The sequence below is a fragment of the Phycodurus eques genome, chromosome 19 (genome assembly GCF_024500275.1).
Source record: "Phycodurus eques isolate BA_2022a chromosome 19, UOR_Pequ_1.1, whole genome shotgun sequence".
NCBI lineage: Eukaryota > Metazoa > Chordata > Actinopteri > Syngnathiformes > Syngnathidae > Phycodurus > Phycodurus eques.
Window position 1 is genome coordinate 8,018,128 of NC_084543.1, and position 23,152 is coordinate 8,041,279.

General features: G+C 39.3%; 1 protein-coding gene across 1 annotated transcript in view; it reads left to right on the top strand.

Moving 5' to 3' along the window:
* Window positions 1–18,650: 18,650 nt before the first annotated feature.
* Window positions 18,651–23,152, top strand: part of bahcc1b (BAH domain and coiled-coil containing 1b) — an 80,844-nt gene continuing 76,342 nt past the window's right edge. Inside the window, exon 1 of the mRNA XM_061705841.1 lies at window positions 18,651–18,855. The gene's annotated coding sequence lies outside the window, so the exon portion shown is untranslated. The remainder of the gene's footprint in view (window positions 18,856–23,152) is intronic.

The following is a 23,152-nucleotide window of genomic DNA, read 5'->3' on the forward strand; positions in this document are numbered from 1 at the left end:
CTAAGCAAGATATCTGGTTGGGGGGTGCCAGTTGCATGAGGCAGATGATAACTGCCTGTTCATGTGTCTATAGTATGCATGACCTCTTCTAATGAGAAATCGAGACACGCTTATTAGACCAGCCATCAGTTTATATTTGAACTGTCTCCCAGCGTGCAAGTTTTTTCTTAAATTGTCATTATTCTCAAGGTGCTTGTCCTGTCTCTTGTGTACAAAAGGGTTAACGTTTTTCTTTGACAGATGTAACAAACACAAATGTTTTAGGAAAAACATAGAGCACATGGAGGTGAGGTAGACATGCTCGATTGCATGCTCCGTTTTAATTAATTCTGTCAGAGGTATTTATTTAACAATATGTTTATTATTGTGTTTAAATTGCATGCCGCAGACCATTGCTCCAATGGCGGACATGTGAAACCAATTATGATCATGGTTGTCAACCTACAATGTTAATTTTTATGTCTCAGTGTTGCAATGTGATCTTTTCTGCTAACATCCTGCAATAACCTGCCTTTGAAATTCCCATATTTTAAAAGCCTCAATTCTAATTGATAGAAAACGTGGCCCTATTTTACAGAGCCCCAACCGCTATGCTGCCAGTTTAACTTAGTTGGTCTGAAAAGTATTTACAAACAACCACCACACATCACCATTGTTATATTATTAGCATTTGAACAGGGGTGTGTAGACGTTTTATATCCACTGTAGATAGTTTTTGTTTCTTTTGGTGGTGTGCTGTGAGATTTTTCTTATGTAAAATATGTGCCTTGGATCAATAAAGATCACTCATCTAATACAAGAGCCGCTCCAAAAATTAAACCAGTAAAAATGCTCGGTTACAGACAGAGATGTTAATTTAACATAATTTATTGTTGTGGTTGTAGTTTGCAGTGGTGCACTGCTTTTTCTAATATTTTGTATAAATAACCTAAATATTGCCTAAAATAGTTGCTGTCCCTATACTTGTGGCCACTGAGGCCAGTACCTCACATTAAGTCAAATTAATATTGCACATAATAATAAAAAATGTAATCCGTTATTTTTTTTTTTGCGTAGTTGACGGAATCTGACATCAGCCAGGGGAGATTTTCAAACTCCAGGTGGTCCATAACTAATTAAATAAAGCGTCACTGTGAGAGAAACCCCCTTTAGATGCATTGAGAGACAAGGGACGGAGAGAAAAAAAATCCCCACAAACCTAAAAAGGGGGGGAGGAGGGGAATAAGAAAAGAGTTTCATTTGCTGTCAAAACATTTGTAGTGGAATTAAACATATGGATGCCACAGGCAAAATGAGGGCTGGGATACATTAGAGCTGCACAATGTTACACTCACCCTCCAGTATCTTACACAGCTCACAGAGATTAATGGAATAAAGGGAACAGAATTGAGAGAGTGTGTGTGTGTGTGTGTCTGCGTGTGCGTGCGTGCGTGCGTGCGTGCATGCGCATGCATGTGTGAGTGTGTGCCTGCTTGTGTGTGTGTGTGTGCGTGTGTGTGTGTCAGTCAATCCACTGCAAAAATCAATATTCCTCTATGATAAACAACTTTTGCTGTTGGACTTCCCGGTACATCCCCATCAGAACTTAAATTTGATGCATTCTGAACTACAGTCAGACTTCCAAGTTAATTAGACAAATCCATTTTGAATTGTAGTATTTGACTTGTGTGCGAAGCTTTTGATCATTTCCACATTTATTTTTTAAGATTAAAAAGACTCTACAACACTTTTAAATCGTCTTACTGTCCCAGTATAGTGTGAAATTGCACATCTCCTACGCATTCAAATGTTAGGTGCCGTTGTAAACGGGGCGGCGCAATGTTTCATTGATTTATTTCTCTACTACTGAATAGGTAAAAGCTCGCTGCAGATCTTTTTAGTGTTCTGACTAAAAGGCTAAAAAAAAAAATTCATAAATTGGAACGCAGTTTTACATCCACAAATGAATAGCAGGCTTGCTGTTTTTCGTCCACTGTGGTAAAATGAGAATGGAATTTATGACTGACCAGCTAGATTTCCTTACTTTCAAATTTGTTTTATTAGGACTATATAGTCATCATCACGTAAAAAGCCGTCTTTGTTTTAAGGCTCATTCCAAACTCCTGACTGACCCTCAATGGACTGATACACCCGGCAGGTGGCTGCTTAAATTGTTATCATTTGAATTTGCTTCCATTTTATAATCAGAATTTCTATGCAGATTAATCACATGATCATTAATTTTGTAATCGTTTTTTGTTATTTTTACATGATGCTTGCAAACAGGCTGTGAGTGTTTCGGGTTTTAATTAGTGCTCAATTTTTAATGGCTCCTACCAATGATCACACACCACACTGATTCAAACTAAATAGATAATCAAAGGTAGTATCTTAACACTTTTCTATGTAAGTCTATCATTTTTTTTAGCTGCAGAATAGTTCCTTAAAGCCCAAAAATGTGCAATTTGTGTTATTTTTCACTGTAAGAATCACACTAAGCTGTAAAGTTGGAAAATCAATAGCCTGATCGAAAAATTGCCTGAGTCATTTTTAACTTCACCGTCACATTAATGCAAATAAAAATCTTTAGGTCTGTTTTGACTTTGTTTTGTCATCCAGATCTTGGTAATCCACAAAGTAACTGCACTCTTCTTGTTCGTTGACTGTTTTTTTTCTTCTTTTCCGAAGATGTTAAAAAAAGACTGGCAATTTGCTAATAGCCTAACGAAATGTAAGTTTATGCATGCGTTTCACAACAGAAATTAAAGCAAATAAGTCATTTTATAATAATATACAATGCAAATTTTTGTGTTCAAATGAATTTAAATGCAACTGTGGAAACAAGTAACTCAAGAATATTTGAGTATATTTGCATGTACGTCTCCATTGCTCCTGAAAATTGAATAATTCAAACCGGTTTGAATTATATTGTAGCACCCTCCCTTTATTGTTTTTCTAACTATTATTTACACAGTTTATTGGTGGAACACCTTTTGCCATTTACTAACTGGACATATTTTTTCTTGCAGGCCGTCCTCTGCCATGGCACAAAGGGGCAATTTAACCCACTTTGACCTAAAATACAACATGCAAGACAAACCTGGTTATTTGAGCAGGCATTTTCTAACAAAAGGCACACACAGCCAGTTGCCCCTCCTGGACTAAATTTGATAAACCATGTGAGCTCCTGCATATTTTCGCCAACATTTCTGCCTATTATTGCACATTCAGAGATCCCACCGTGTGAGAACGACGGCCAATTTATCATTCATTGCGGTAAATCGCAGCGGAGACTGCATTTAATTGAGTTTATATTGTATTTCTTAGCTGGGTGCCTTTTCGCTATAGGGTGGGGGAGTTCTCCCAGTAGCAGCAGCAGGGGCTAAGCGGAGGTGTCGGGGAGTGGGGGAGTACCCTACCACCACCTCTTGACAGCTCCGCCTCTGACTAACTACTAGTGAAAACCTCTCATATGTAATGTGTTTGCATATTCTCTGCAGCAGTACACTCACAGGCCACTTGCACCAGCCAATGACAGAGACGTCTAACATTTTGGAAAGATGTTTTGACACTATAGAGATTTCTTCAGTTAAAATGTTCATTAATCTGTCTGTTTTTTTTACCCTCTCATGTAGTTATAGTTATTTTGTAGTGAACAGTAGGATGCAGTGCAGGCCTACACCCAAACTACTAGCTGACATCTTCTTTTCAGCCATGAGATCACATTAGACTGTGCTTGTGTACCTAATGTTGTGGCAGACAAGCATATACTTGCATGGTCCCCGTCCTCAAAAGTAACTTTTTAGATAAAAGACCTCCTCTGAAGAAGATAGTAAATGGTAATGGTGTGCCATTTTACCATGTTTTCATTTAATTATCTTAATCTGACTCATGTGTTTAAATGGGGGAAACAGCATGAAGAAAACAGAGGATGTCTTATTCATCAAAAGCAAAGTGAGGAAACCGTTGTGTTGCTATTAGCAGCGTGTAATGAAAAAGGCCGGCTCCCCAGACTTAATGATGGTCTCTTATATTCCACTTCAAAGCTTCATCATTTAGTTCATTTGCCTCTCTTAATGGGCTGTGATGTCATTATAGGACACTGGGTATGGACCACGTGATTGTTGTCAGGTCAGTCAGTTCCGGACCGACAGAACCTGCAGTCTGGGTCTTATTCTGCTCAGGACTAATTCACCGTGCCCCCGTAGTCCTCATACTCCTCCACTTATCACCAAAGTGTACTCACATTCTTTAGAACACAAACACACAGACTAGGGGTTATTGTTGCATACGTTTTATTTTTTTCCTCCACATCACAATTAATTTGAATTCCAAAAATGAAGAAAACATCTATGCTCATTTGATTATAAATGAAAAACAATTTCACATAATACTCCACTACATTATATATACAGTATATAGAACTCTGACATGTGAGAAATACTTGTATGTTCAATGATATAATTCAGAATCATAATAAGAATAAGTACGGATAACAACAATATATAGTCTGTGACATTTGCCTATATATACATACAATTGTGCTCATAAATTGACATAATGTGGCAGAATATGTAAAATGTGTGAGTGATCTGGCAAAACGCATTTATAGTCATTTTAATGGGCTTCAAATTCAACTCAAAAGTGTAATTCACAAACATATTTGAAAAAAGATCAATATTTCACAAATCCTGATAGGAAATGTCAAGATAGGAGCACAACGGTAGCATTTAAAAAGTAAGCTTTAAGTGTGAATACAAAATAAGGTAAATATAATCAGCCTCATAAATATAATATTGTTTTTATGATATTATTGGTTTTTGTTGTTGTTTTTTTGCAAAAAAATAATTTATTTAATGTGACGTCGAAGTACTTGTAATATTGCATCTTGCAAGTAGCCTTAACTTGGATTCAAACACGTGATCCCCAAAAAGAAATTAATGGTGAAATTATTATTTGAATTTAGCTTGCTGCTGTTATCATCACTCAAAACTCTCTCTCGCTTTGTTTGTTTATTGTTGTTGTTTGTTTTTTGGGGCGGGGACGTAATCAACGCCTCACGTCCGGTAGTAGGGGGGAAAAAAAGAAAATATCACGATGCAGGCTTTATTGAGATTTTCAAAATAAACTAAGCACGCGTGTTCGTATCGCACTCTTCAACAAAGCTGCCAGAGATCACTTGTGCAGAGTGTGAAATAATCCTCGCACACACGCAGAGGAAGAGAACGTGGATTCTTTTTTTTGTTGGGGTCCAAAATTGTATTGTGAAATCCAAAACTGCGAATAAAATAATAAGGATAATACATGTGCATTTAAAAAAAGCGGTCATGCAGGTTCTGTGGGGATTAGTACAACTAAAAGCGTGTTCTTCAAAGTGAGTCCACTCTGTGTAATTATGTAAAGTGGTGCTATGCTCCTGCAGCCGGCCTGTAATTTCACATTTTCGGAAGTCTGTCGAATTTAGAGGCAGATACAACATCAAATCAGACAAAACAAGTGGAGGCTGTCCCTTTCAAATTAAATGGTTTGGCTATGTTGAAAAAACAAACAAGATTAAAGTTTCTCTGTCTGGAGCTTTATGAGCCTTTGCCGTAAACACACACACGCACACACACACACACACACACACACACACACACGAGATTATGCTCTCATTCTGGTGTCAAGTATGTCTAAATTTTTAATTATAATTGAGTTTTTCTTTATTTATTCAAAATTAAGACACGTTTATATATATATATATATATATATATATATATATATATTTATATATATAAAAAAAAGGTAAAGTCAATTATACTTAAAAATGAAAAAAACGTCACGGTAATACTGTTTTTTAGGGTAAACTACACGCTCACACACGATTATGTTCTCATTCTGTGTCGTTATGTTCAAGATTGGAATTATAATTTTGTTTTATTTTCCTCATTTAAAATCGAGACACGTTATTTTAAAAAAAATTAATAAAAATGTCAAGTCAATTATACTTGAAAATAAAAAGGTCACAATCATACTTGCAGTTTTTAGGGGAAACACAAACGCAGACACGCGGGATTACTAAACAGTAATTGATTTTTACTTTTAATACTTTTGATTTTAGACTTGTATGATTTTAAAATTGATTTTCTATAAATGGGGAAAAACTGCCAACATTCGTAAACCGGCTGTTATTACTTTATTTATAATTTATATTCAATAAAACGACATAGTACAAATATTTATTTTACAACGAAAATATTATATTTATATTTTTTTATTATAACCAATAAGTTTGTTTAAATTCACTGGCATCTTATTTTGAACATTTTAATTTATTGTATCGTATATAGCGAATTTGCGATTCAGACTAATTTTAAATGAAGCCTAATTATTTGTTTTAAATAACAAAGCAACAACACAAAAACAACAAAGAAACAAAAAACAATGAATTGATTCGCTTCCTCACCTGTGCAAATAATACCCCCCCCCAAAAAAGCAAACGGAGGAAAATGGATGATGGATCGCCCCGTTTGCATCCCGCTGTCCATCTCGTCCGTCCACATTCTTGCCCAAAAGTGTAACGTGAAACCACAGCAAAATAAAGCTCCTCGTGCCGAAAACGGCGTTCGAAAATGGCGCCCTGTCGCAGAGGGGGCGGCTGTGGGAGGAGAGGTTAGCCGTGTGTGGGGAGTTGGGGGGCGGGGCGGGGGGTGCGTCTGCACTATGGAGCTGCAGTCTCTTCTTCTTCTTTCCTCCCTACCCCCACTCTCTCGCCAAAAACCGTCCCCGGATTTCGTCACCCAAACGCGGACACCCCCTTGTTGACTTGTCGCCCTTTGGAAGAGAGGGGGCACCGAGCGGTGGTGTTATGCCCCGGAGAAAGGCTCGCTTGTCGGTTGCGTCTCCCGGGCGTTCCCATCCCCCACATCCCGGTTGTTTTTCTTCCACGACAGCTCGTCAGACATCTCGAAAAGCTCCCTTTCGCCGTCCATTCTCTTCTTCCGTCCGCCTCGGAACTATCTCTTCTCCCCACGTCGTCCTTTTTTTTTTTTTTTTTTTTTTTTCCCCCTTCCAGCGGGGCACGGAGCCCCGGTGTGACCGCGTCTCGTAGTAGGCAGGCGGGCTGTAATGCGGGGGGCTTCCGCGGGAGAGCTGTGAAGAGGGGATCGCTCTCTCTTTCTCCCCCGCCGCGGTGGAGAGAAGAAGGGGAGGAGGAGGAGGAGGGAAAGGAGGGGGAAGCCCACGCCACGCTGATCGCTCGGAGGGAGCCCCAGCATGTTGCGTGTGCGTGTACGCGTGTGCGTGAATGTGTGTGCGTGTGCATTATAATGGTTGCTAGGAAGTACTTTCTGTGTGTGAGGGTGGGGAACAGCTACATGCACGATGGGAAGAAGGCAGCTGCAATATATATATATATATATATATATATATATATAAAACTGTATATATATATATATATATATATATATATATATATATATAAAGTGTATGTATGTATGTATGTATATATATATATATATATATATATATATACATACAGTTTATATATATATATATATATATATACATACATACGCTTTTTATATATATATCATTTGTTTACAGTTTACATACAGTTTATATTCATATAGTTTATATATATGGAAAAGTCATTTTGTTTCAAACATAGAGTTTGGTTTCTTGGTTCTTTTTGAAGGTATAATTTTAAGATTTGGTGCACAGGATGTGCAGGACGTGCATCGTGTAGAAAGCTTTGTTGTGTCCATGCATATGTGCACACAGGCTTTGAATAAATCTACACATACTTTGGGAAATTGCATTTTTCAAGGGATAAAGTGAGTGCTATAGGGTATTGTTTCCCCAACCTTTATTGAGACAAGGTGCATATTTTACATTGGAGAAATTTCACAACACACGGCCAAACAAAAATGTATCAGAAAGTGTATATACTGAAATAATCTTGTCAATTTACTCACAGATGTACTCAGTGTGAAACCTTGGGCCTGTTTTAGTTCAGAGCTATTATTTTGTTGTTGAAGGGCAACAAGTGGATACACAAGTTAAGTGTACCTTCTGCCATCTCGTGGAAGAGTATTTCATTATTGTTCTTGTCACTATATGTCACTGGCATAGATAGATGAACACAGATATGTTCGTAGTAAAAAAATTTTGAAACAAATGAAAGTTTATTTTTCCACAGCACACTGGATGATCTCTAATGGTACACTAATGTGCCATGGCACTATTTTCCTATTTCAGGAGACCGTTGATACAAAAAGTCTACATACCCATGTTCAAATGCCAGGTTTTTGTGATATAAATAAAGACATCACGATAAAAAAGCAAAACCTTTTTCCACCATTAATGTGACCTTTAATAACTCAATTGGGGAAAATAGACAACTGAGCTAATGTGGTTGCACAAGTGTGCACACCCTCTTCCAACTGGGGCTGTGGTTGTGTTCACATTTAACTAATTACAACTCATGTTGAATGGGAGCCAGCAGACACCTGCCACAATTTAAAGTGTTTGGTGTCATTTTTTTTACGACACAAAAACCTGGCATTTACACAGGGGTGTGTCGACTTTGTGCATAGTTTTTGAAACATTTTCAGTGAGTACTATAGGTGTCTGTGTGTGTTAGTGGTGCTATTTTCAGATAAATCACTCTCTGCTTGCCGAACAGTCAGTCCTCACCTATGTAAATGCACCCCTGAGGGCAACAGATTTATCTGCTTCACCCCCACACTCGCGCAAACACACACTTGCCCCACACCCAAACCCTCCTCACCCTCTCCTTCCCGCTCTCTGTGGCCCACTGTAACCCCCTTCCCCTCAGCGTGGAGATGGATGGCCCATATCCCCTTTGTTTGGATGCAAATGGCCTTTAACCCCAAATTAATGGATAACTCCCCAGAATGGCCTCTAATAATACCTCACTCAAATGATGCACGTGCACTTTCACCTGAAGCCACATTGTAGATTTAATTATCAAGTCCATGAAGGCAGAAAAAGGCACATTCATTTCCATATTTGTGACTGTAAACTGGAACCTCTAGGGTCTAAGAAATGAGAAAATAATGGAAGTAGAAATAAATTCCAGGCTCGAAGTGAGTGAAATTAACCAAAATTAAAACTTAAAGATAGACTTTAATGTCAATGATGAATGTTAAAGGTGTAATGTGGCACATCACAAGTCGGATGGTTTGACCTCTCAAATTTGGTATGACATTTTTCAGAGGTGGGCAGTGCGGTGAGCATTTGTTTAACAAGTCTGCCTCACAGTTCTGATGTTCTGGGTTTGAATCTCGGCTCTGACCTGACTCTGGATTGTTCATGTTCTCCCTGTGTTTAGGTACTTTGGCTTCCTCCCAAATTCTAAAAACATGCTTGGTATAGTTGGTAGTTCTGCTTTGGTGACGTACTCCTCTGACGCCATTTAATTGTCAACAAATTTATTTTATTTATTTTTTTTACACTCAAAATGGCGACTCCTCAGCACAAAGCGTTTTGAGTGGTTGAGTTTGTGAAAACAAATGCCATTGTCAGGGTGCAGGGTGCTTTTAGACTTTTTCTTGTGGGGGTATGTTATAGACAAAGTTTATGTTCCACCACTTCTGGCAAACATCGGTGACATGAAAGATCAAATAACAGCTGCAATCAACACGGTGGACCGCGACATCCTGAGGCGCGTTTGGGAAGAATTCTCATATCGGCTTGATGTTGTCCGTGCTGCCGGTGGTGCCCACATTGAGCACTTGTAAAACATGAAATAAAAACTTTAAGGTATGTACAACATATGTGTCCAAGCTGGAGTTTTCTATTGTTTTTCGTTTTTGAAATATTGCGTGCTGATTTCGGCGCATTCTTTTTGAATCACCCTGTATATTACGTGTACTGTATAAAGTGTATTGGTACAGCTTGGTGGCAGCTGGCTGGATCTCGCTGCGTACCCAGAAACGAGGACGTGACACGACATGGTGTTTTTGATTGGCCGTTGCATTTACGACATTACGATGCCGTTCATCTGCGTTTCAAATTTCAAATCACAGCAAAACTAGTTGTAGAACAGTGCACACTGCGCGACAGGTCAGTCATGTTCGGCCACGTCGCTCGGTGTATGGTGGGCCTACATAGTCCGTTGGCTGGACTCTGGCCATCGCTGGAAAATGGCACATCCTTGGCCAGCACAAAAGGCTGATGTCACACGACAGGTCAGCTTCAAAGTTTTTGTGCAGCTTTTAAGACATCTTCCTCCATAATGCTGCTGAATTTCCTAATTGCACAAGCATTTTTAATGCCTTCAGCCGTTTTATTTCTCAATGCGATGATTGTTCTGTAAATCAATTAAAAAAAAAAAAAAAAAAAAAAAACATTCGGAAGAACCACAAACCAAAGGGAAAAAAATACTTTCTCTGCCAGCATTTATAGTGGAGGACTATCACATTGTTGTAATTATATTTTCATTTAATGTGCACTTGTTTGAACTTTCGCTCCTTGTTGATCCTGTGCCAAGTGTCGGCAGATGATGACAGGCGCTCAGCGTTGAACATGAAGCGGGGTGTAGGAACAGTGATATAGATATGATCCCACCATTAGCAGCGGCGCCATGCTGCTCTACAACATTACCGCAGCACTAAAATTTTATTTTAGTAGGCCCGCTCACTCAGGTTGATCAAGAAGAGAAAAATAACAGTGTGGGGGGTGCATCTGTATTCATATGCAATATTTTTCATCCATGTATACCTGTCAGCCTCTGAACGCAATCAATGAAGATCCCCTCCCCTTTCTCGATCTGCCTCATGTCAGCAGCATAGGAGCAGACGGCTTTATGTCAAAATTCATCTAGGGAAGAGGCCACTTGTTGCTCGAGATGACGAAAGCTGGCCGAGGAAAGTCGACTGAGTGGGGGGATCATTTCATACAAGTAAGATGGATGTTCTAATACATCTGCCTTATGTAAAATTCCCCCTACAACATGTCACATAAACAGAGCTGTTGTTAAGGATACATCTGCCTGGATGATAAGAGAAAGGGGTGACTACTTTTGCAGATGTGGGCGATGGAGTGTGTTTTTTATGTTATGAGTATGTGTTGGTCTCATTGTTTTACATAACAAAACCTGGCTTTTGAACTGGGGTGTGTAGACTTAATATCCACTCTACATACTGTAGAAATGGGGATCGTTGTCCCAATATAACATACATAATAAACCAATTACTCCTCCCTACCACAGCTTTGGGCCAATTAAAAGTTTAAAAACATTTTCTTTACATTGTCTGTGCTTCATAGATCGCCTGTGTGTTTGATTGTTTTCTCACGTTGGTCAATGGAATATTCACACATGAACATTTGATCGCCTAAACTCTCTCAACTCCAAGTCATTCGTCACTGCTCATAACGTCACATTCACTTGGTCCCGTGATCAACGTGGGGTGTGTTTTTTGGGATTTAATTTAGAATTTTTTTTTTTACACAGCGCAACAATTACCACATTTAAGATGACTTTGATCCTTATTGTTTTCACTCACGTGGTCTGCGTGGTTTGAAGTAGCGTATAACTGACCTTAATCTAACCTGGGGGGGGGGGGGGCAAAGTATGGCCTGTGGGCCACATACGGACTGCTGTTGTTTTTTCACCGAGCATTTCCATTATAATAGTCGTAATATTTGTTGCATTAATTTGGCAGTTTTTCCTAAAATAGTTTTTTATTCATCCTTTTTCATGGCATACCACCAAACAAATATGTTACAAAAAGTGAATGCACAGGTTAATTACTGTATGTACCTTCTGCCATCTAGCATTATACGTCGCTGGCATAGATAGATGAACAAAGATAAATTTTTTTGTAAATAAATAATCATTTTTTGAGCAATTTAAGTGAAATTGGATAATTTTCACCTAATCTCTCACACCACACTCAAGTGGTTGGGAAAGGAATGGAAATTCCCTGTAAATTTGAAATTTCCCTGAAATAATTTCAATGATTGTCGCACCTTCCTAAAAAGAAGACAATTTATGTTGCACTTTCCAAAAGAGAAGTCAAATAATTGATTGCACTTTCCAGAAGATGAACTACTGATGTTGCACTTCCATAAAGAGAAGACAAACTTGCGGTATATCAGTTCATACTTTACTAAAAAGAAGACAAACAATTGATGCACTTTCCTAAAAATACGAGCTACACATTCTGCACTTAAGTTACGAAAACAAACGAAATTATTGATGTTCCATTTGCCAAAATGTAAATTATTTTAACTCGTCATCATCCATTTCATTAAATTAGTTCTTGTTTGCACGCAAGCGGTCCGTTTTGCATTTTACTGCACCAAATGTGAACCCAACCGCAATCTTGAAAATCAAAGTACAGTGAGTACAAAACCGTGAACCGTTACACCACTCGCATTTATGCGGTTTCACCATTAGAACCAGCCCCCTGAATAGATTGATAAAGTATGCACAGTTAGTCTGTTTAGATTCTCAGTCATCCAGGTCATGGTTACTCGCAAAAGTCAAAAGGAGGCAACTGGACTCTTCTTGTTTGTTGAAACCAAGAAGATTTCCAGCTGCTTCAATTCAACAGTTTTATGCACAGTTAGGCAACAATCGACACCACAAAAGGACTAGAGTAAAAGTGAGTTGACCCACTTTTTTAGTCCAAATGATGGTATCAGCCTTGAGTTGACCTCTGACCCTCCCACATGGCCACTGCAACACACACTTCCCTTATTCCTCGGCGAGGCCCTGACCAAGATCTCATGATTGGCCCGCCCCGGCCGCGCCGATCCGCGTGACGCTGCTGCAGATGTGGAGGGCAATGGCGGGGGGAATTCTAAAAGGGAGAAAAGATGTTTTTTATATTTTATTGAAATGATTGGAAGACTGCTCGGGGGGCGGGTGACATGGAGGACAAGTGGACTCGTCAGCAGACCGAGGAGGGGAGGGGGCTGACAAAGCTAGCTTTGTCACTGTTCCGGCTGCTCCATTAGCAGCTGCAATGTTAGGAGGGGAAAGGAAGAAAAAAAAAAAATAAATAAATAAAAAAAATGGAATGGATGGGTGACGGTATGGGTGGTGGGGAAGTGGTCTTATTGCCCCGGCTTGACATCAAAGTGATGTCTCTGTTTGTCTCTTGAGTACAATGCGTTTTAATGCTGCTGTGTCGAATATGCATATCCGTACATGCCACATAACTCACAGAGACATACAGCGTGGTCGATCCGCTGTAAAAGGAACCACTGTGCGTCCTGTGATGTCATAGTCTTTTATGACACATTAGAAAATGTGTGGGAAAATGAGCGATTTTAGTGGACTGGCAAGAAGTCACATCCCAGGATGCTCTGCTGTCTTAGCGCACCCCTTTTGTGGCTGTGGCAACTATCCTATTGGGACTTCTAAAACCTTGTGTGTTTGTTTGTGTGTCTTGTGTACGGTGCGCACTTGCCTCTGAGGCAAGGAACCGCCACTCTCCAGAAATCACATGACCGTGTAAAAACTGTAGCGGCACCGTTTTCAAGTCCGGTGCCACCTTGAAGTGTTTGCCATTTGCCAAAAAAGAAGCTGGAAGCTAAAATTGGAACCAGAGGCAAGTTTAGCATCTGATTCTTAACCTATCACAGCTGTGTCACACACACACACATACACACACATGCATAAATATCACATGTGCATGCATTCTCTCAGGGTTAGCAACAGTATTACAGCATATAGCAAATGACAAGTGTCAGATGTAAATCCCTTATATTTGTCTGAGTTTATCATGATCAACGGTAGTCACTGTAAATTGAAAATATAAACATTTTCTAAATTTGAAACACCAGAGTGTTGTTAACAACCCTGCCTAGACATTCAGTATAACTACTCGCAATCATATATTCCTTATCCTCTGCGAGGAGCTGAGACGTCTATACTGTACGGACGTCCATGTACAGTATATCTGTCCGTCCATTTTATACTGTCCCCAGGTGGCCGAGGACAGTAGCACAATGATCATTCAATTGATGCAAAGTGTGACAAAACAGTTACATTATTTGTATTTCTATTTAATTATTTCATTACGGTATGTTTTTATAAAGTACAATATTAAAGAGTGCCATTTTTCTCTTTAAAAAACACATTAAATTTTTTTGTGGGAGGCTGGAACGGATTCATAGTGTTGATGATTTGAGATAAAAGTGATTTCAACACTACATAGTTTTCAGTCTTTGTATGTTTTCAGCAATGATCGTCCAACATGCAAAATGTTTATAAAAACAAATCGTTGAATTCACTGACAGGGTCTTTAAAGCTTGTCCCAGAAATGTTTTTTTTTTAAAGACAATCTAGTATTGTCTTCTCAGAAGCTGGCTTGTTTAGTGATGAATATTACAGATGTTTCCTGCGTAGATGTGCTTGCCGCATAATGATAAGGCCCCCTGTGAATACGCTGGACATTTCAAGCCTTTCACAGCCTTCAAAGCCAAATCTTTCCTGCTCTGCGAAAAGGAATGGAATTCTACAAATATGTATTTATGTATGAGAACAACCTGACATGTGTAAGGACTACACCACTGAAGTATTTTTAGGAAACACAGCAAGAGAAAGAGAGAGGACTTTCGCGGTAAACGGGCCTTGGTCGAGATTGTTCTAATGAGGAGCAAAGGGTCGAGTTTCAGGGCTGCAGGCGTTCCGAGTTTGACTGAACGCACCACAATTGTTCCTCATCAGAGTTGAAATAGATGGATGGGGTGAGTATGTGGATGGCATCTATTTAACCATTCAGTCAGGGGTCAGGTTGAGCGTGTTCTCCTGTTACAGCTTGGTTGAAAAACAAGGATTGGGATGTGGTGAAGGGGGGGCGGGGGGCATTCAGATTATGACAGGAAGAAAACACGAGGAGCTTCCGTGAGCTCCAGCAGAGGAATTTTTAAGTCAAACAGATGTCTTAACGGGTCTGTCTGGAACGCTTGTCGAGCGTTCTGTTCTTGTTCAGTTTCTTGCCAAAAAGTTCTGCAAGACGTGATATGATGGGTACTTGAAGATTTTTGTAGTTTCTTTTTTTGAGAAATCACAAGCGTTTTTTTTATTTTTATTTTTTTTAAGATGATTGCAAAGACAATAGGATGGAAATCAGCGTTTATGTTTGAAGTGTCCATGAAACCAAACCAAAAAAAGCTATACAAACGGGAACAAAATACAGTGGAACCTCAAGGGTCTAAAACAATTCATTCTGGGAAGCTGGTCGAACTCCAATTTGTCTGTAGAAACCTTTCCCATATTATTCCCTCAGGAAATAACATCCATCCATTTTCAACATCGCTTATCCTGGTTAGGGTTGCGGGACACTGGAGCCTATCCCAGCTGACTTTGGGCGAAAGGCGGACTACACCCTGAACTGGTCGCCAGCCAGTTGCAGGGCACATATAGAGGCGGACAACCATTCACACTCACATTCACACCGTCACTGAGTGGGAACTGAACACACCAAAGTCAGGCAAGTGTACAACTACACAATCAGTGACGGAAATAAGATAATAATAATAATTTGAAGTAATATCTTAACATTCCTGACTGTCATACAAGTATAAAAAAAAATGACTGCTACAGCTAAAATCAGTGGCATGCAAAGAGGTAGGAGAGCAGGGCGGTGGCCCCCATGCATCCACCCACGGTGGGCGTCAATCGTATACATTAAAACTTGAAAAATGCTAAATTATGCATCAGGTACTGTGATAACGCTTGACGGACACGAATATGGTGGCAAACATGCAGCGGCAGCAGGAGGACTATATGTGCTGGGAGGGGAGTCTTTCTCGTTTAGTTATTTCGACTACTTCTTTTTAAGTTGTACTTCTATTCATCCATCCATCCATTTTCTGTACCGCTTATCCTCACTAAGGCAGGGGTGATACTACCTGTGTCCTTTGCAATGTAGTGGTTCACTATTATCTTCAAATATAAATGGGCGAGGTTGATCTTGACACATTCCTCTCCTTTTCATCAATCATCATGACACAAAACCATTCAGAACGGTGTGTGTGTGTTCGCGCGCGCGCGTGTGCATGCATGCATGTGCGTGATGGCTTCGGTGTGCAGAATAGTTTCGTAGTTTCAATGGAGTAAGGTCTGCTTTGGACTAGCAGTCATTCTAGTGAGCTTGGCAGGTTTATTTAAAAGGAGTTGCCTGTTGGGGCCTGTAAAGGACCAATTTAATTTTTGGGGGGGGGATTCTATACGGTTAGATTTTTTTTTTTTTTTTCTTAGGCATTTTTCCTTTTCACTTTGTTATTATATCATGCTTGATTTGGCCCTGTAGACTGTGAGATGTCAAAAGGAATACTTTATATTTGTGTAGTGCAGTGGTGCCTTGAGATCTCAATTCAACATTCCCCATTGAAAAGAATTGAAATGCCATGAGTCCATTCCTACCTCCCTTGAAAAAAAGTGTTTTTAAAATAAGAAAAATATCATTGTAATTTATAAAAACATAACAGTAATGACTTAAATAGAATATAAAGAATTAAACCATTTTTGCCAGATTTTTTTGCTTCATTTCAATGGACATTGTGTTGCTCCTGGTGTGTGCGCCTTGGCCACCTGGGGGCAGTATAATACAGACAGACACACACACAAAGAAGCATTTCATGACTACCCCAGTAAGCTGCAGTAAAAGTCATTTTTCACAGAGGATAAAGAATATATGTAAGTATTGTTCTATTGTGTCTCTACACGTGTTGCTACACTGTTATTTTTCAAATATCCGTTACTTAACGGGTTATGACACTGCGACACTGAAGCTATTTGTTAACTCTTCAATAGCATTTTTCATTGTTTGTTAGCATTAAGCTAAACTGACTTTTCTAAGGCAAAGGGATGTCTTTGTTAGATGTTTTGTTTGACAGTAAACTTCAAGTGGGAGTGGCAATAAACATCTTGAAATCTCTTTTTGTTTAATTGTTCACTATCTGCCAAACTGCTGCTTGTTTCAGAATCAGAATCAGAATCATCTTTATTTGCCAAGTATGTCCAAAACACACAAGGAATTTGTCTCCTTCTTGTGAGTTGACTTGAATCCACTGCCACCATACAGTGCTCTTATCACAAATTTTTGCTTTCAAGTTAAAGAAAAAAAAGATCTACAAATCGGCCAAACGACAGCTTGTATCTCAAAAACTCATAAGTCGGGTTACTCGTATCTCAAGGCACCAATTTGAAGCCTGTAGAAGATAGCCCAGTCATAATGTACAGAAATGTGGTCAACTCTACAGTTTCCTACTAGATTTTCACAAGAACACTTTGAAACTGTTGTCTTGTGGTTGCTGTTGGTCACAAACAGTACAACAACTGGCCATCACGTCATGAGCATAAAAAAATTATATCTTTTACAAAAATGTTTTGACCCTGACAGGGATTAATTTGGCAATATGTTGTTTCCTGTGGCGTGCATTGGAGTAGAACTGCACTGCATCATGTGGAGAGTGTGTCTAATAATTTAACTCGTTCGTGCACAAAAATTGAAAACAAATTGTCAGTTTGCTCCAGTGCAAAAGTCGAACTAAACCCCACCATTACATCATCGAATTCCCATCAATTTGAATTATACTGGAGGAAACCAGTTTCTCTTTTTTTTTTTTTTGTATGGGAACTGCAACCCAAATATTGAAACGCAGTCGCCCCCCCTCGTTAATGCATGTACACATCCCGGGCCTCTCGGCACACTCCTGTGTTCCGGACGTGGCCACGCAGGGGTTAACGTGACGGTGACGTGGTGCTGTTGGAGCGGTGACCCCGCGGGGGCAGCTGGCGGGGGCTACAATAGAGAAAGAAGGCGGGGGTGTGGGTGTACGGGGGGTGGGTTACTGTTTTGAAAATGCAGGGAGGAAGAAGAGTGCAACGAACACCTCATTTCTTGCAATTATTTCCCTGCTCGTCGTTTGTTTTACGCCTCCACTTACCCGGCACGTAAAACTGGCCGACGAGTGGAAATTGTTGGCGTTTTTTTTCTTTTTTTAATTTTCATTTTTTTACGGCACGACTGTTGGCAATCATTACGATGCGGCAGAGCAGGGTAACACACACAAACACACTCACTCTCTCACTCCCGCTCCCTCTGGACGCGTGAGGCAAATTCACTTTTACGCACAAACTTGTCCGGACCGCTTGGAAGTGATCAAAGGCTGCGGGGCTGCAAGTGCGTGGAAAATGCCGTGGACTTTAACGCCCGTGCTAAATGTTTATAGTTCTCCTCCAATTGGACCAGCGTGTACGTGTCTACGTCCAAAATGCTTGTAAAAGCTTATGTATCGGGGGTTTGCTTTGTCTTTAACGATGGCTGCACTATGACCTCCAGACAGAAGTTAGATCTATCACTGGGTAAACTATTAATAAAGAAATGACGTGGAGTGGTGACTTTTGTTAAAGCATCCACGAAGAGTGATGCGCAAATGTGCACGTTTCATGCATGAGGGGTGTGCGTGGAATGATAGTTTTAAGCCTTGTGAACCTAGATCCGGGACAACTTTAATCATGTTTGCAAACAAAACGATACTGCTTAATATTTGCCGGCAGGAGTGGAAGTGGGTGTAACTCTCACAATGATGTGCCTTTGCCACCTCCCATGATTTAAAAAAAAAAAAAAAAAAAAAAAAAGCAGAAAGACGAGAAGGTAGAGGAGTTAGATTCTGTCTTGCCATTGCTCTTATTGTGTGAGAGAGCATGACATAAATTTACTAGTGCACGGGCGTCACGGAGCCTCGCGTCCTCAGGATCCGGTGGGGAAAATCCCACGGCGTATTTAAACTCAACAGAAGACGTGAGGAAGTGGAACTATTTAAGTTTGAGGTGATTTGCAATGGCTTTCTGGATAGTTAGTTGATGCCACTTTAAAGTTTTGTAAAGACAAGAAGCTGTTTTTAGAGGTAGGTGTTTTATACTTGTTTTTGTTAAAATGGAGATTGAAGTCGACTTACTAGACATAAGATTTTTTGTTAACGTGTTTAAATTAGCATGCGTAATTACAGTTACACCTCGACATTGTGCGCTTCCAATAACTGAACAGGATTTTTATTTATTTTTTTTGCATTTAATTTTAAATGGTTGCCAATTAAGTCAACGCAAATGGACGGATGGATGTTCTATGGCTCTTACGTGACAAATTTGTCTTGGAAATCGAGTAACTGTTGGAAGGTTTATCAATTTGGGGCCTCTCGAGGGCAATGTGGTGTCACGGAGTGGCGCGTACACACCGATTCAACCATGTCAAATGTGCTCTCCCTTTTGAGTTTGCATCATATAGGCTTGGCACAAGCTTGTGTTACACCAAGCTATTTATCTGCATCTCACTCTCACACAAACACAGACACACGCACAGGCGCACACGCACGCGTTATCGTAACTATCACAATGCACACCACACCACTTCCCTCAGCCTAATTTTGACCAGCTCGTCAACATCACTTCGTGTTTGTTCTTAAACAACAATAGTAATTGTCCCTCCAAAAAGTGGAGATACAAACATCCGGAATAACCAATATCAAACACACATTTTTTTAATTTAGTTATTTATTAAACTGAATGAGGCAGTACACAGAGCAGAGGGCATGATACAAAATCAATTTTATTGTACAATTTACAGTAAAAAGATGATCATTATTTAGTTTATATGTATTGGTACAATTCATTAAAAAACATTAAGGCTGTCTACTCAAAATGATGCCAATCATCATCAACATAATGGCATGAATAATAGCAATGATAATGCATTATTCAGAACCGTATTACTTAATGCGTGGATAAAGAAATGCAAAATTCTGCTAATTTTGATCCGTTATGTGCAGTTTGGTCAGACCAAATTCTCCATGATGCATTTTTGAAAATATATCAAAAGGTTTAAAAGTTCAGGATAAGCTTATTCGGGATTTTATGATTAATTTAATCTTCTGTACAGTCAACATGGTGATTGAGTAATTTCCTGATACATTTGTATACAGTTCAGTTGTATTTAACTTATAATAAGTACAATACATTTGCATTTGATCTTTTAGAATTGTTCTCAAACATTTAGGTACATTATTTCCTCTTGTATAATGCATTTTAATTGAATCATTTAAGTACAGTTTTTCCCATTCAAGCACAGTGTTACTGTTCAAACTGTCCATAATGTTACGGTGGATTATCTTTTTTTTAATCCAGTATAATACATTTAAGTGCAGTTCAGTTGTATTTAACTTACATTTGTATTTAATCTTTTAGAGCAATTTATTTTCCAACTTTTATTTAGGAACAATATTTACTTATGTGCAAATCAAATCATCATTGAAGTAAATTTTTTTCATTATCCTATAGTTACGCACAATGTTAATATTCAAACTGTGCATAATGTTACGGTGGCTTATTTTGATTTATCGAGTATAGTACATTTAAGTGCAGTCCATTTGTATTTAACTTTTAAGTATATTTGCATTTATTCTTTTGGAACCATTTATTTTCAAACTTTAATTTAGGTACAATACATTTTAATGGAAGCATTAAGTATAGTCTCCCCTATATTTAAGTGGTTTTAATGTTGCAATTGTCCATAATGTTACAGTGGGTTACAATAATATTCACTATAATTTCAGGAATAAAGCCTATGCCTTGTTTCTGGCCTTCTACACTACTGCATTTTAATGTTAGTCATGATGGTGATTCTTGGAGCGTAGTATTTTTCTGAGGTTCTACGTTTTGTAAAAAGTTTGACAACCACTGCTGTAAAGTGAAAGTTTCCTAAAATTAATTTCTAATGGATCCACTAAATCACAGAAGGGTGAGTTATGCAAAAAGCTTTTGTTGAGATAATTCAAAGACTCTTCCAAAAATGAGTGTTGTGTTGCACAGGGTCATGTGACCTTTTGACCCCATGGTGGCCTATAGAGTGCTAAATCCAACCTAAACATTCCTGGACATTTTAGAATTTAGCAAAACATGTTTGTAATCTTCAGTTAAGACACTTGAGTGAGTTTTATTTTCTTTACATTCTACCCCACGAGAAAATCTTCATGAAATGTCGTGAGTAGTCCGAGTTTATTTGTTCACTTCATGCAAACCAGAAATATCATCGCATTTTCAAATTTAGTGTTGAGTTTACCGTGTAAACACATGCAAGACAACACGCTATGGCCATAAATCGTAACGATAATTACAGCCTCTACCTGCATGTTTTGATAGCCCATAAATAGATGCTGGTGTCGTCTCCACACAGGCCTGGAGCTGATTACGGTTGGATATATATCTGTGTGACAGGTACTAATTTGGCGCCCAACCGTTCCCCACGTTCTACCACCATCTATCTCTTCTTCATCATCTTCATCCAAAGGACAGACGTTACGAATTTCCTTTTCATTTGTCTGCATGATCACAAGCAGCACCATGGCTCCCAGGAAAGGTCACCTTGTGTTTGCGTCCAGTCATGTCTTTTCATTGTTGCGTGTTGGGGGCGATATTTACAGTGTCGGCCATCGGAATAGTACAAAAATGATGCCGTCGAGCCTCGTTTTTTCACACTCGAGGCTTTTTCAGTAATCGAATATCTCTTGTCTCACGAAATGGCCGGACCACTTTGAGGGGAGCCCGCTCCCAAATGAACGGCTCTTTTTGGTAATTCTATCAGAAACAGGGGACGACTGCCTTTCCTCGACTGGCACCCGTGGAGTTGGCTCCCCCCATTTGGACCTCCTTTAAATCCGGCATGTTTCCCACTGGCTGTGAATTATGACTTTTTAAAGGGGTCTTTTTTAGATGTTTCAAAAAGTTTGGTCATTTAATATTAAGGGTGGCTGGCATGGCATTTAAGTTAATTTAGCCACTTGCTGGTAATGTGCAGGAAATATTTTATTCGCCTACTTCCAGAAAGTATATGTGGAATTGAATGGCTCAATAGAGACTGTGTGTGCGTGTGTGTACCGTACTGCATCATACTCATGAAGAAGTGTTTCTATTTTTTTTTTTTTAGCTCCATTACAGAGGCAAAATATTAGGAACATCATAGTTGATCTAGGAAATTGATGCTTCGAGACATTGTCATTGTCTCTGCATACACACTCACTAGCCACTTTATTAGGTACATCTGCACAATCTGATCCAATACAAGAGACCCGTCAAAGATTGAAATGTTATTTTTGTAGTGGACTATATTGTAAAGAAAGTCGAGTCTAAGTGGATTATTCGCTAATGCCGATATTTTTTTCAGCACAGTACAGCGGTCTCCAAACCTTTTCGCACCACAGACCGATTTCACGTTAAGACATATTTCAACTGACTGCATAGAAATAAATTAATTAATTAATAAAAAATACAACTCACCAATATGCCGAGTCCTCTGTAAATTGGCCGATTGGAAGAGGAGATGCCAAAAATCATACAATTAACGATTAGTCGACTTCATTTTAAACGTCGATGCGGAGTAATTAAGTTGACTAGTCGATTAATCGGTTCGACCCCTATTGGGGAGGCTAAATATTATGAACACCCTTATTTAACATGCTTCAGCATGCTCATATATAGACGGACCTTGTACCCTCACTGGCAAATTTGTTAGGTATATCATCTGCACAATCTAATGCAATCTAGTACAAAATAAGATGTAGAAGATGTATTCATTAAACATTGTGATACTGAGAGCCATTTCTAAGCTTATGTTGGGCTTTATTATATTTGTTGGAGTTGTCTTAATACATTTCACAGCTCTTGTATTGGCTGGCATTTTATAACTTAAGTTGTAGCCAATGGTAGCCCAGAGCTACTTCTAATGTTTTGATTGTGTATCGGGGCAAAATATCAGATGCACCTCTCAGTGCAGTTTTCCACTAATGAAAACGATGGGTAAAAGTAATCTTTTTAAGAAGTGAGATTGCACTATGTTTTAATTCGAATGTACTTTATTGAGTAACCATCTTGGCGTGCTCTACCGAGCTACACTGCAGATGAGCAGCCCAGGACATGCAGGAGTGTGAAGAGGAGAAGAGCAAGCCCCTATAGAATAGAAAGCCGCGAGGGAAGGTGGAAAGTGTCAGTCAGGGACGCTTCACTGCTTGAGGACAATCCCAGCGCAGGACCGCTCTGTTTCAAGAGCAATCAGTCAATCCGCATTAATTATCCCGCAACCCCCCCACCCCAACCCCCGGCACGCGGGTTCTGGGACGCAGGAACATACAAAAACACACACACATAACCACCACG